The sequence below is a fragment of the Trachypithecus francoisi genome, unplaced genomic scaffold (genome assembly GCF_009764315.1).
Source record: "Trachypithecus francoisi isolate TF-2019V2 unplaced genomic scaffold, Tfra_2.0 Contig01474, whole genome shotgun sequence".
Taxonomy (NCBI): Eukaryota; Metazoa; Chordata; class Mammalia; order Primates; family Cercopithecidae; genus Trachypithecus; species Trachypithecus francoisi.
The window spans coordinates 11,034,893-11,046,675 of NW_022681435.1; the positions used below are offsets into that span (position 1 = coordinate 11,034,893).

General features: G+C 36.2%; 1 long non-coding RNA gene across 1 annotated transcript; it reads right to left on the minus strand.

The window, feature by feature from the left end:
* Window positions 1–1,061: 1,061 nt before the first annotated feature.
* Window positions 1,062–11,514, minus strand: LOC117098886. The gene is made up of 2 exons (XR_004443635.1): window positions 11,445–11,514; window positions 1,062–1,135 (listed from the first exon to the last, which is right to left on the minus strand). It is a non-coding gene; the product is annotated as an uncharacterized LOC117098886 (long non-coding RNA).
* Window positions 11,515–11,783: the final 269 nt, after the last annotated feature.

Genomic DNA, 11,783 nt, shown 5'->3' on the forward strand with positions numbered 1-11,783 from the left:
AAATATTTTTTTCTTCCTCATCTACCAGGAAGTCCACATGTCGGCAGTCTGGAAGTGGTCAAGGGGCTCTAAAATGTCAACAGTGTCTCAAATCTTTCTTTCTGCTTAATAATCTTGGACAGGAGACTCACATCTTCATGCTTGTAATGACATAGGGCAGTCTTTGTTCTGCACTGAAAGCAGGAAGAAGGGCGTGAGGAAAATGAGGTGATCTGCTTCTATGAAAAACAAATTCAGTGGTCAGAACAGTGTCATTAGGATGAACCCAAGGCTAGGGAATATATTATTGTTAGGCAGTGCATCGCTGTCCCAAACAAGAGTATGATTCAGCCAATGAAGATGAAAGTAAGAATGGATATCCAAGGCAATTAGCAGTTTCCATAATGATTAATACTTTGTTCTATCATTTTATGAAGTCACTTTTCAGGTACCTGCTTTAGAATGTGCTTTGTCTCCCCTGGATTAGTTACTCCCCTTATTGACTTGAAAAACTTAATGAAGTAATTTCATAAATTGATAATAACAGGAGAATAATTTAGGTATGAAAGTATGGCAGGTGTGTGGAGGAATTATACTTAAGGTGGATGTGGGAGAGAGTTAATTAGAGGATATTTCACTCAGGTGGGTTCTGGTCACCAGGAATAAAGAGATTAAGTCTCCTGAAGGCCATTGTAATGTTGCCTGTATTTGTGGTGTGTTTATATGTGCCAGTCATTGCAACTGAATGCCTTCTTTACACTTCCTTATTTAGCCCTCATAACGTTACAAATTACTACAATAATTTTTATTTTAAGATGAAGAAAGAGCTATTCAGAGGAGTCAAGTAATTTTTTTAAGCAGCTTCAGCTATTAATATGTTTTGCTGAACTTTCAACTCAGTTATTTTCATTTTTTTTTTATTTATTTTTAGACGGAGTCTCGCTCTGTCACCAGGCTGGAGTACAGTGGTGCAATCTTGGCTCACTACAACCTCCACCTCCTGGGTTCAAGCGATTCTCCTGCCTCAGCCTCCCGAGTAGCTGGGACCACAGGCAGGCACCACAGCACCCAGCTGATTTTTATATTTTTAGTAGAGACGGGGTTTCACCATGTTGGCCATTCCAGTCTCGATCTATTGACCTTGTGAACCGCCCGCCTCAGCCTCCCAAAGTGCTGGGGTTACAGTCTTGAGCCACTGCACAGGGCCAACTCAGTTCTGTTTAATGTCAACACCTACACTCTTAACCATTATATAGCTCTAAGTTGTCTATGAGCTAAAATGTGAAAACATAGAACTGCTTTTAAGGGGTGGGGAATTACAAAGAGTTCACCGTTGGTAGAGAAGTTGGCTAAGGAAATGTAAAGAAGTTGAAGGAGAAAACATGAGCTAGCTCATCTAATATTTTAATTCAGGAGGAGCCACTGGTGGAGCTGTGCACAGGAGTATCATAGAGCAGTACTTCTCAACCTTCCGTGCACACACAAATCACTGGAGGAGTTTATTAAAATCTACGTTATGATTCAGGAGCTCCAGAGATAGATCTGGGACTCTGCGTTTTTGAACCTCCCCCTCCTGTGCTGTCCAAATTAACAGAATGCTGCTGATGCCATTGATCTTAAGTAAGAAGGTCATTGATCACTCTAGAGGTTTGGAGAGTAGATTCTGAGGAAACTTTTGGAAGCTCAGTCATATATGTTGAAGAACAAGACAAATTTCAAGTTAAAAATACCAGTAAATAAAGTGCTGTGGGTGCATTGCCAGGTTAGTGAGATAAGAAGGAAAGAAATTGCAGTGCATGTAAATATAAGCTGTGGAATACAGCAATGAAAGAGACTTTGACTCTGTAGAGGAAATTGAGGATAACAGCAAGTTTATGAATAGCACTTTCTTTTCCAGCAACTGTATAAAATGTACTGATGTCAAAGCTTTACAAAAATCAAACGTCAAACGAGAAGAGTCAATTCCCCATTATCCTATGTAGTCTATTTTCTTCTTTGGGAAAGGATAAGAATTGTTTATGCCTATTCAAAACAAACCCTTGTTATTTATAAGAAGTACTTTCTGCACATCGACTGTAAAATGATACATTTTTATCACTACTGCTTAGAGTAGATCAATGCAGTAGTTCTAATAAATATATACACATAAAAATTTCAGCTAGGAGATGATGAATATCACAGCTAATGTGCATAGGCTGAGCACATTTCTGAGAGGACAAATATGAAAACATTAATTTTAAACTAGCTTATTGAATCACATAATTGGATAATGGCAGAATAAATGAGGATATATGAAATAAGTCCACTAGTAAAATAACTTTTATTCTGTGTAATGTGATGCAGGTAAAATAAGGCAGAAAATCAAGAACAGAAACTATCTCCTGGCCAATTTGGGCTCTGCTGCTCTTTTTGCTTATGCCAAATTTTAGAGTTTAATGAAGATAAAAAGAACATAAATGTCTCAAGAAGTGCAATTTGGCTTCAGTATTCTCATAACTTCTCTTAATTAAAATATAACCAGGTTAAAAGCAGAATTTGCTGTTTCAACAGCATTCATCCATTTATTCATTCAGAAAATATTTATTTGAATATCTGCTATTAAAAGATACTGCTAATGGAACTGTAGTTTATATGGTAAGCTAGACTGAACAAGGCCTTTACTTTCATGATGCTTATATCATAGTGTGGGAGACAGGAATTTTTTAAAGGCAAAATAAACAGAAAGATAATTTCAAATAATGTCTTTAAAAGTCTGAAAATGTGATTGAAAATAATTATGGTAAGGATCTAACAAAATTGGTGAAAAGAAGAGTCTTTTTTGAAGAGCTGCTACTTTAGGTGTTATTTTAATGATTTAATAAAGAAGCCACTTTCAAAAAATGTGGAGGAAGTATGTGTTACGCAGAAGATATAGTTAGTGTGTGGGCACTGAGGTTTGAATAATCTTGATATGATCAAGAAAGAAAGAAGGGGGACTGGATCAGACATACTGGGAAGATACAAGGGATCTCCAGAAGACAGAAGTGAAGATACAGGGTTAAATCACAAAGTGCTGTGCAGAGTAGGTCAATGAGTTTAGGCTTGATTTTGATGTGATGGGAAGCAAGTAACCAATTCAAGTGGGTAACAAGTAGGTTGCAAAATATTTGAATTACCTTTTGAAATGTTCACTCTAGCTGGTGAGCAGAGAAAGGTTTGGAGGAAAGTGAGCAAGAAGAGAAGAATTAAAGTTTTGGAGTAAAGTGAGCAAGAATACAATAATTAAAACTTTCAGAGTTCAGGGTAAACTCAAGCATTCTGATGTGCACATTGGAGATGTTAAAAGCCTAATAGACAGCTGAAAGTGATGTCAGTTGTTTAGGGAAGTCATGCTTAGGTAGGTGTCTGAGAAACAGATATCACAAAAGTCATATGAATATCATTGGTTGTCAAATAAAACACAAGAAATCATCAAAAGAGACTGAAAGGTAGAGGCAATGAAGAGGAGAAACGCTCCCAGATAATAGCATCACGGAATGAAACAGGACATTGCTTCAAAGAGGCAATAAGAGGGAGCTAACTACATATTGCTGCTGAAGGTTCAGCTGTGGCAAAGACAAAACAGTAACCCCAGATTTTTGCCATGAGAAGCAACTGGGAAACCACATTAGAATAGCTTCACTAGGGCCCCACGGATGGTGTCCAAGGGGAGTGAGTTGTAGGGAGAAGGTGAGTTTAGTAAATTAGGTCATTTTTTTTTCTGGGAAAGTATCACTACAAAAGAAAAGACAACATGATGGTACCTGGAACAGAGTGGAGGCTGGAGGGGATTTTGTTCCCCAGAGAGTTGATAATAAAAGTTGTCCACAGATATTTCAGTTAACCCTTGGGTCATATACATGAAACAAAATTTCAGAGTTTTAGAGTTTCTAGGTCTTTCACAAATATTTCTAATTTCTCAATACACTGAGTAAGAAATGTTAATTATTTATTGAAAATATGTAATGCCATTCTGTTTTTGGAAGCATTAAAAAATAGTAAACCAAAAATAAACATTAAACAATCTGTAAATATCTATTGAAAGTGTCACCATATTCCATTTTTCCCAGAGTCTACTACATTTTAGTGTTTCTTAAGTCTACACATGCTATTTTATTTTTATTTATATAGCTACATGTACTAATTTATTATCTACTGATATTTCAAAACTACATTTCTGAATCTACAATTTTCTTAAATGAACAAATAGTCTTCTCACTGGAAGGAACCTATGAATATGATTCTGGATAGAAACATAATTAAAAACTTCTGGATGTAAAGCTTTTCTGTTTTTAAAAACATTCAAAAGGAAATCCCAAATTCATAAAAACCTATTTGCACACAAACCGAAGGCTTACTAGTATATTTGCTTTGATTATTGTAGTTTCTCCCTCATTGTCACATAATGCAATTATTTTAACATTGTATGATGCAGTCATGTGGTCTTAAGTTTAAGCATTCACACATATCTACAATGATTTATTTTTCTGTAACCATGCTTGCTCAAATCAAATCATTATATAGACTTTTGGAGACTTAACCAAAAGAAATCACTTTTGATTCACTTTATATTGTTCAGCATATACCTTAGTAAAAGTATGTATTGAAATAAACATATGAGCATCCTCCTTGTTCTGTCATTGAGCTTCTCTGGTATCCTTGTGTTCTACGCCAAGCATCCTTCCCTACTGGCTAAGCACAGTCCTCCCAGGGCTGTTGACATACACACATAAATAACTAAGGAAATAATGCTCTAATAGAGAACACTTAGGCATCAGCTGTGAAACAAGAGAGCTATGCAGATAGCATAGTAGAGCTGTCTCTGATTTTGAAACACAGCTGTCTATAGACTTCCTTTGTTTCGAAAGTGAGTTCTATAATTAGACCCTTAATGGGACTGTGTAATTTGTAGAAGCATCACAAGTTCCAGTGATGTATGCAGACCATGGTCATGCTGTTTTACTGTCACTTACAGAAAGTTTTCAAAATGACACGATTCTTTTTAAGTTCAGGGGTACAAGTGCAGGCTTGCTACATAGGTAAACTTGTGTCTTGTACAATTTGTTGTACAGATTATTTCCTCACTCGAGTATTAAGCTTAGAACCTGATAGTTATTTTTCCTGATCCCCTCCCTTCTCCCTCCATCAACCCTCTGAAAGACCCCAGTTTGTTGTTCCCCTCTATGTGTCCATGTATTCTCATCATTTAGCTCCCACCTATACGTGAGAACATGCTGCATTTGGTTTTCTGTTCCTGTGTTAGTTTTTTTTTTTTAATCCATTTACAAATGCTACAGAAAGCTGTTCATCCAAAGGAACAATATGAACAAGAAACAGAGTAAATCTTGGTCAAAAGTAATATAGACATTTATAGAAGACCTAAATATTTCTCATTAATAAGTTCAAAAAAGAAAACGAAAATGATGCTTGATGTCTCTGTGTAAGCACACTAAAAAGACCACTTTCTATAGAGTACACACAAAGCCTTTTTAAAATTTTTTATTTTTATTTTTTTTTAAATAATGTTCATAGAGTAGGTTGTTGGTAGTCTGGCACCTGCACAAAATTGCCAAAACAAAGCTCTTATTTCTTTGAAGGTTACATTCCGTGACTCAGTATGCCAAAGGGTCAGTTAAAAATTTAAATACAACACCCAGATTACTCATGTTTTGCCAGCAGTCGACTTGTTATTACACCCATATTTGAGATATTTCACTAGCTTCCAATTACCCAGTTTCAGGGAACTGCATTCTGCTTTCAATTTTTAATGCCTAACTCCTGTGGATTTCAGCATGATATCTGTGGGTAGCAAAGTGTCAGAATATACTGACTTTAAGAGGGTACTTACAGTTTTATGAGGCAGTAAATGACATAAAGTTTCCATATGTGGGTATTTCACTGCATGTTACATTATTAAAGGTGTACCTGCTTGGTGTTCCATCTCAGAGCTCTGGGGCAATGAGGGAACATTTTTGTTTGTTTTCTTTGTTTTTGTTTGTCCTTCCTCGTGACACAGTTTGAACTGCTAACCGTTGGATAAAGTAAATTTTAATGTTTCATTGTATTATTAAGAACTGATATTCTGAAACAGATGTTAGAAGGGCAGGTGACCAAAATACTGTCTTACAAAATAGCTCGTAATCTCAGTTTACATTTGTATGCCAACTTGACCTCCACTGTTCTTTAGGGTCTGAGAAGAGTAATTTTTCTTGTGTTCTGAAAGCCATTCCAATGAAAACCAAAGAAGAAACTCTGAAGACACTGCTGTGATCAAAGCTTAGACTGTTTGTGGTTTGTTAGTACATTCAGAATATGTGAATATGCATGAATAAAGGCACATAATAAATATAATGTAGTATTTAGAGTTGCTTTTCATAATTGTTTAATGTAACAAATATTTAATACATTTGTAACAAGTGTGTTCCTGGCCTTATTATGAGAAACTCATTAATTTAATTAACATATTATCAATTCAATACATAGATATACAGAGGATATGATGTGCCAGGCATTGAACGAGGAGTTATGGGTGATGCCAAACACAATATATGAACATCACTTCTTCTCAGGAAAGAGAATTTAAAAAAACACACAAAATATAATCAAAGGAAAGTAGTTCTATGTAAGAGCAGTACAAATAAAATCAAATTTCAGAAACTAGAAAGGTTCCTTCTGGCTGAGGATATCTGAATATAACGTTGTGGGAGCAAAGGCCTGAAAATGGGAGAACATGTGATACCTTTGCAGAATAAGAAATACTCCATTATGTAACTTTACTCTGAGTGTGTGAAAGAAATAGCAAGAGATAAACCTGAAAAGGCAGGATGGGAATAGATTATAAAAGGCCTATTTTGTGAGACTAAAGATATGCACAATACCCTGCAGGCAATAGGAATCTATTAACTAGTGCTGAGTGGCATAATACAACTTTATCAGTGCTTTAGGAATATTAAGCCAGACTGCTGGGTAAAATGAATTTAAAGAAGGCAATAATAAAGAAGAGGTAAGAAGATCTAGTACAAATACTTCCATTTGGTTTTAGACAGAATGAGGGTGTGACCCAGCAAAGAAGTTGAAGGTACAAAGAGGGGAAAAGAGAGAAATTGTGGTAGAAGAATGTGCAGAACCTAAAATCGAAGTGTCACTATACAGTAAGGAAGAAGGAATAATTATCCTAGACCATTAAGCATGATGGCAGAATCAACAGAGTGGAAATTTCAAGAGAAGCAGAAGCAGATATAGAAGAATAGTCCAAAGTAATTTGGCGTGTTACAATTAAGGCCCTGGTAAAACATTCAAATTGTGATGAATAGCGCAATGTTAAAAGCTAGCCTGAATTTTAGGAGAGATTTGGGGTTGGAATATATTAAATAATTTGGAGAAAGCAATAGTTGAATTTACACAAGGGGATTAAATTAATAAAAGTAAGTGTATGGGCCCAGCACAGTGGCACAAACCTGTAATCCCAGCACTTTGGGAGGCTAAGCATAGGGATCACCTAGGTCCAAGAGTTCAAGACCAGCCTGGACAACATGACGAAACCCCATTTCAAAAAAAAAAAAAAAAAAAAATAGCCGAGCATAGTGGCGTGCTAGCCTGGGTGACAGAGTGAGACTCTGTCTTAAAAAATAGCAATAAATAAGAAGAAAGCCAGTCTATGGAAGTATAAAAGTAAATTATATATTCAGAGTTGTCTTATGACCTCCACTGTGCCCTCCCTGATGTGAAATTTAACTGTGAAAGATATTTTCATGGTGGATCCATGACACTCACTCATGTCCATGCCCTTGTGTGATGTCTCCTCTTAGTGTGAGCAGGACTTGTGACTTCCTTTTGATCAACAGCATACAGCAAAGGTGTCAGGATGCATGTGATGACGTCTACGTGGTTATCCTAAGATTGCAGTGTGAGTTTGCTGGTATTGCAACATGTGGCCATGTTGGAGAATCCCAGGTGACAAGGGACTGAAGGCTGCTTCTAGAATCCGAGGACAACCTCCAGACAACAACCAGCGAAGAAACGGGGTCGTGAGTCTTGCAATGTAACAAACTGAGTTCTGCTGGCAACTACGTGAGCTTGGAAGACTGAGTTTGAATGTAGAATATTCTATAGATAATTGACTTGGTTTTTAAAAAATGTTAATTGCATAGAAAGAGAGGGAGAGAGACAGAGAATGAGCTTTATCTAAGTTAACATGGAGTTAAGATACAATAACTGAATTCAAAGTGTGGATCTTGTTTGAATCCTCACTGTCATGTTACAATTTTTGAGACTTCTCTGCATGTTTGTTTATGGGTTGGATATTAGGTGATATCTATGGAAGAGTATTGGTTTTTTGAAGCAATAATGGCAATGATTACATAGAAATACTCTCCGTTTTTAGTGATGCACTTTGAAATTTGTATGGTCATAATCACATGATCTTTGGAGTTTGCTTTTGAATTGTTCATGGAAGAAAAACAGAATAAATGTTGTCTGTGTACCTGCAAAAGTGTCCACGATAGATAAAGAGTAAAATGAATAAATAAATAGTAGAGAGTAAATGTAGACTGTAGACCAAAATATATAGTATAATTATTTTTCATTAGTATATATTGATAGCTAGATATGTATATATGTATATATGGATACATTTAGATAGATATAGGTACATATGTAGATAATATATAGACAGATAAGAATAATGATATAAATAAATTGTAGATAAACTACTGCAAAAAATACATAACTAATGACTAGCCAAGAGGATGGTTTTTAAAGGGATGATACTTTAAACTATGTCCTTGTTAAATTGTTTAAAGTCATAATATCACAAATATAGCTTAAAAATAATTTTAAAATATTAGTCTTATACAATAAAAATGCAGAAACTAATAAGGGGAAGGGCTCTGTTTTGGATGTAGAAAAAGAGAAAACATGTACAGAGAAAAAGTGAGTACAAGCCACTGAGTGGTACAAAAGAAAAAATGGGTGTGCTTCATATTTTAGACATATATAGTAATGAATGGTAGGAGATAAAGTCGCCAAAGTTGAAATAAAAAATTAAAGATTCTTTAAAAAATTGGAATGCTGATCTCACATTAATTTTTGTAGTCTGAGGGAACATATTTCTGAAGAAAATGAGACACTGAGAATGAAAAGGAAAGAAATATTTCAGAGTAGGTAAAAAATTAAGAGATCAAAAATCACAAAGAAAAAGGACAGTTAAACTTCTAAAGAAGAGAAGACAAGACTGGTTTTTTACCCTCTGAGACAAACAGCAGAAAGAACAGTTTGATAAATAAGTAAAAGAGGAGGCTCAAATTGAAACCTACTCAATAGTCCCATAGATAATTGTGTTTGTTTGTTTGTTTGTGTTGATATACAGAGAAATTGACCTTCTGGTCTCAAAGCTTGAAACTTAACATTTGTTTTATCTCCATTCCATTCTCAGTAAAGGAACCCACAGGCCTCTCAAAGAAATCATCAAAGAACTGAAACTCACCAGATTACCACATGCAGACAATGAGATACCAGACCTCTCATTCATCATAATTGCTTCCTGACTCCTTTCTAATTTCTGTTTCCCTAACCAAACACCTCCTTCTTTTTGATCAACTCCTATTCCTTATGCCTACCTAGTTCCTTTTTTCCCACACAGTTATATTTCTTCCTGCTTACAAACTCCTAATTTTAGTTAGTATGAGAGATGGAGTTGAGACTGATCTCCCATCTCCTCAGCTGTAGCCTCTGATTAAAGCCTTCTTCCCTGGCAGTACTCATCATCTCAGTGATTGGCTTTCTGTGCAACAAGCAGCGGGGTCTAGACCAAACCCCTGATGTTTTGGTAACAAAATCAAAGAACCTCCAGATTTTTAAAAGACAATGCATTTTGTAGATACTTTCACCTCCCCTTTCTCTATTCATTGACCCTAGTCATATATGGTAATTTCAGAACCCCCATGAGGCTCCTTAGACGCCCCCTTAAGTCAGTGAGTCTATAAATTTCTTATGGTTACTCCAATTATAAAAATGATAACTAAGGCTCTCACAACTTTAGGAGAATTCCCAGGTTTGCAAAATAAATGAATGCTGAATCGGGATTAGAATCCCGGTTTAACTCAGTAGGAGGGCCTACTCTTTTCTTGAAATATGTTTTTTTTTTGTAGCTGTTGAAACAAGTATGTCATATGTTGTAGATTAACGTATCAACATCTATGTGGAGAAATATTTCTAATAATTGTCAAGACATTTTGTGTCTCTACTCATCCAGTTCAATATATTTTGTAAATCAAATTAGAAATACAAAAAGAGTACAGATAAGCCCATATTTAGACTCAGACCTAACTTACAGATATTCCACTCTCTCATAGCCTCAAGTCCTTCAGTCATCAATCCTGCGAAGTCTAATTTCACATCACCTTTCTTCATACTCACTAATTATGCTTAAATTCAGGCACATATTTATTATTTGAACAATTTCAATAGCTCCAAATGAACATCTCTGCCTCTAGTCTTCTCTCTTACCATATCTTTTTCACGTTATTTTCAAAGCTACCTTAGTAAATCACTGACCAGAAATAACCTACATGACTGTACAGTTTTATCTGTTTTTTTCTTTTGTCTTTATGGATTCCATACCACTTGGTATAAAGCATGTACTCAATAAATTGGGCAAAAAAATTCGAATACATGAAATGGAATGAATCATTTTGGTTTGATTGCTGGTGGTGTTGCTGCTCAAATCTTTCAAATTATTCCTAGCTAATCTCTAAGCCCTGGCCCTAGCAGAGAAGACACTTTGTGATGTGTTCCTACCTCTTGCCTTCTTCCTGAGTGTAGTACAGCTCTCTTGGTTCTTCTACATTGGTTTAAGTAAAAAAGGTACATAGTATTTGTATTTTCACCATCATATCCTGTTTCACATTTCCTCTGTTTTGTGCAGAAAATGCCACACTACCTTCTAAATTGCTTGCCTATGAGGATAATACCAACCTATTCTTCAAAGCCAGGGACTCAAATTTTTGTAAAACTTTGTCTCATCTTCAATAAACCCATAAGCCTCACATCCCTAACATTTGCAATAGTTTATTATGGCCCTTGCAAAATCTTATTGCACTTATGCATGTGTATACCTCTTTAAGTACCTTGATTACAGAAGCCATGTCTTTTTTTTTTTTTTTTTTTTTTTTTTTTTGAGGCGGAGTCTTGCCCTGTCGCCCAGGCTGGAGTGCAGTGGCGCGATCTCGGCTCACTGCAAGCTCCGCCTCCCGGGTTCTCGCCATTCTCCTATCTCAGTCTCCCGAGTAGCTGGGACTACAGGTGCCCGCCACTGCGCCTGGCTAGTTTTTTTGTTTTGTTTTTGTTGGTTTTTTGTTTTTTCTTTTTTTTTTGTATTTTTAGTAGAGATGGGGTTTCACCGTGATAACCAGGATGGCCTCGATCTCCTGACCTCGTGATCTGCCCACCTCGGCCTCCCAAAGTGCTGGGATTACAAGCGTGAGCCACCGCGCCCGGCCTTTTTTTTAAACTTTTTTCCTATAGCATCTAAGATAGTACTTGACATAGATAAAGGGGAGCACTTGTGAGACGCTTTATGAGATTTCCACAACTTTTATTTGGGTGACTGTTACTCTACTGATTACTAAGTCTGTGACATTGAAGAAGTTTCTTAACCACTCTGTGACTCACTCCGTCAAACTATATCATGAGGGCATTAATAGTACTGAATCTTTAGAGTTCCTAATGATTTTAAAAGACAGTGCTTAGTGACTGACATGTGTCACAGGACCCTTGGGGTGTCGCTT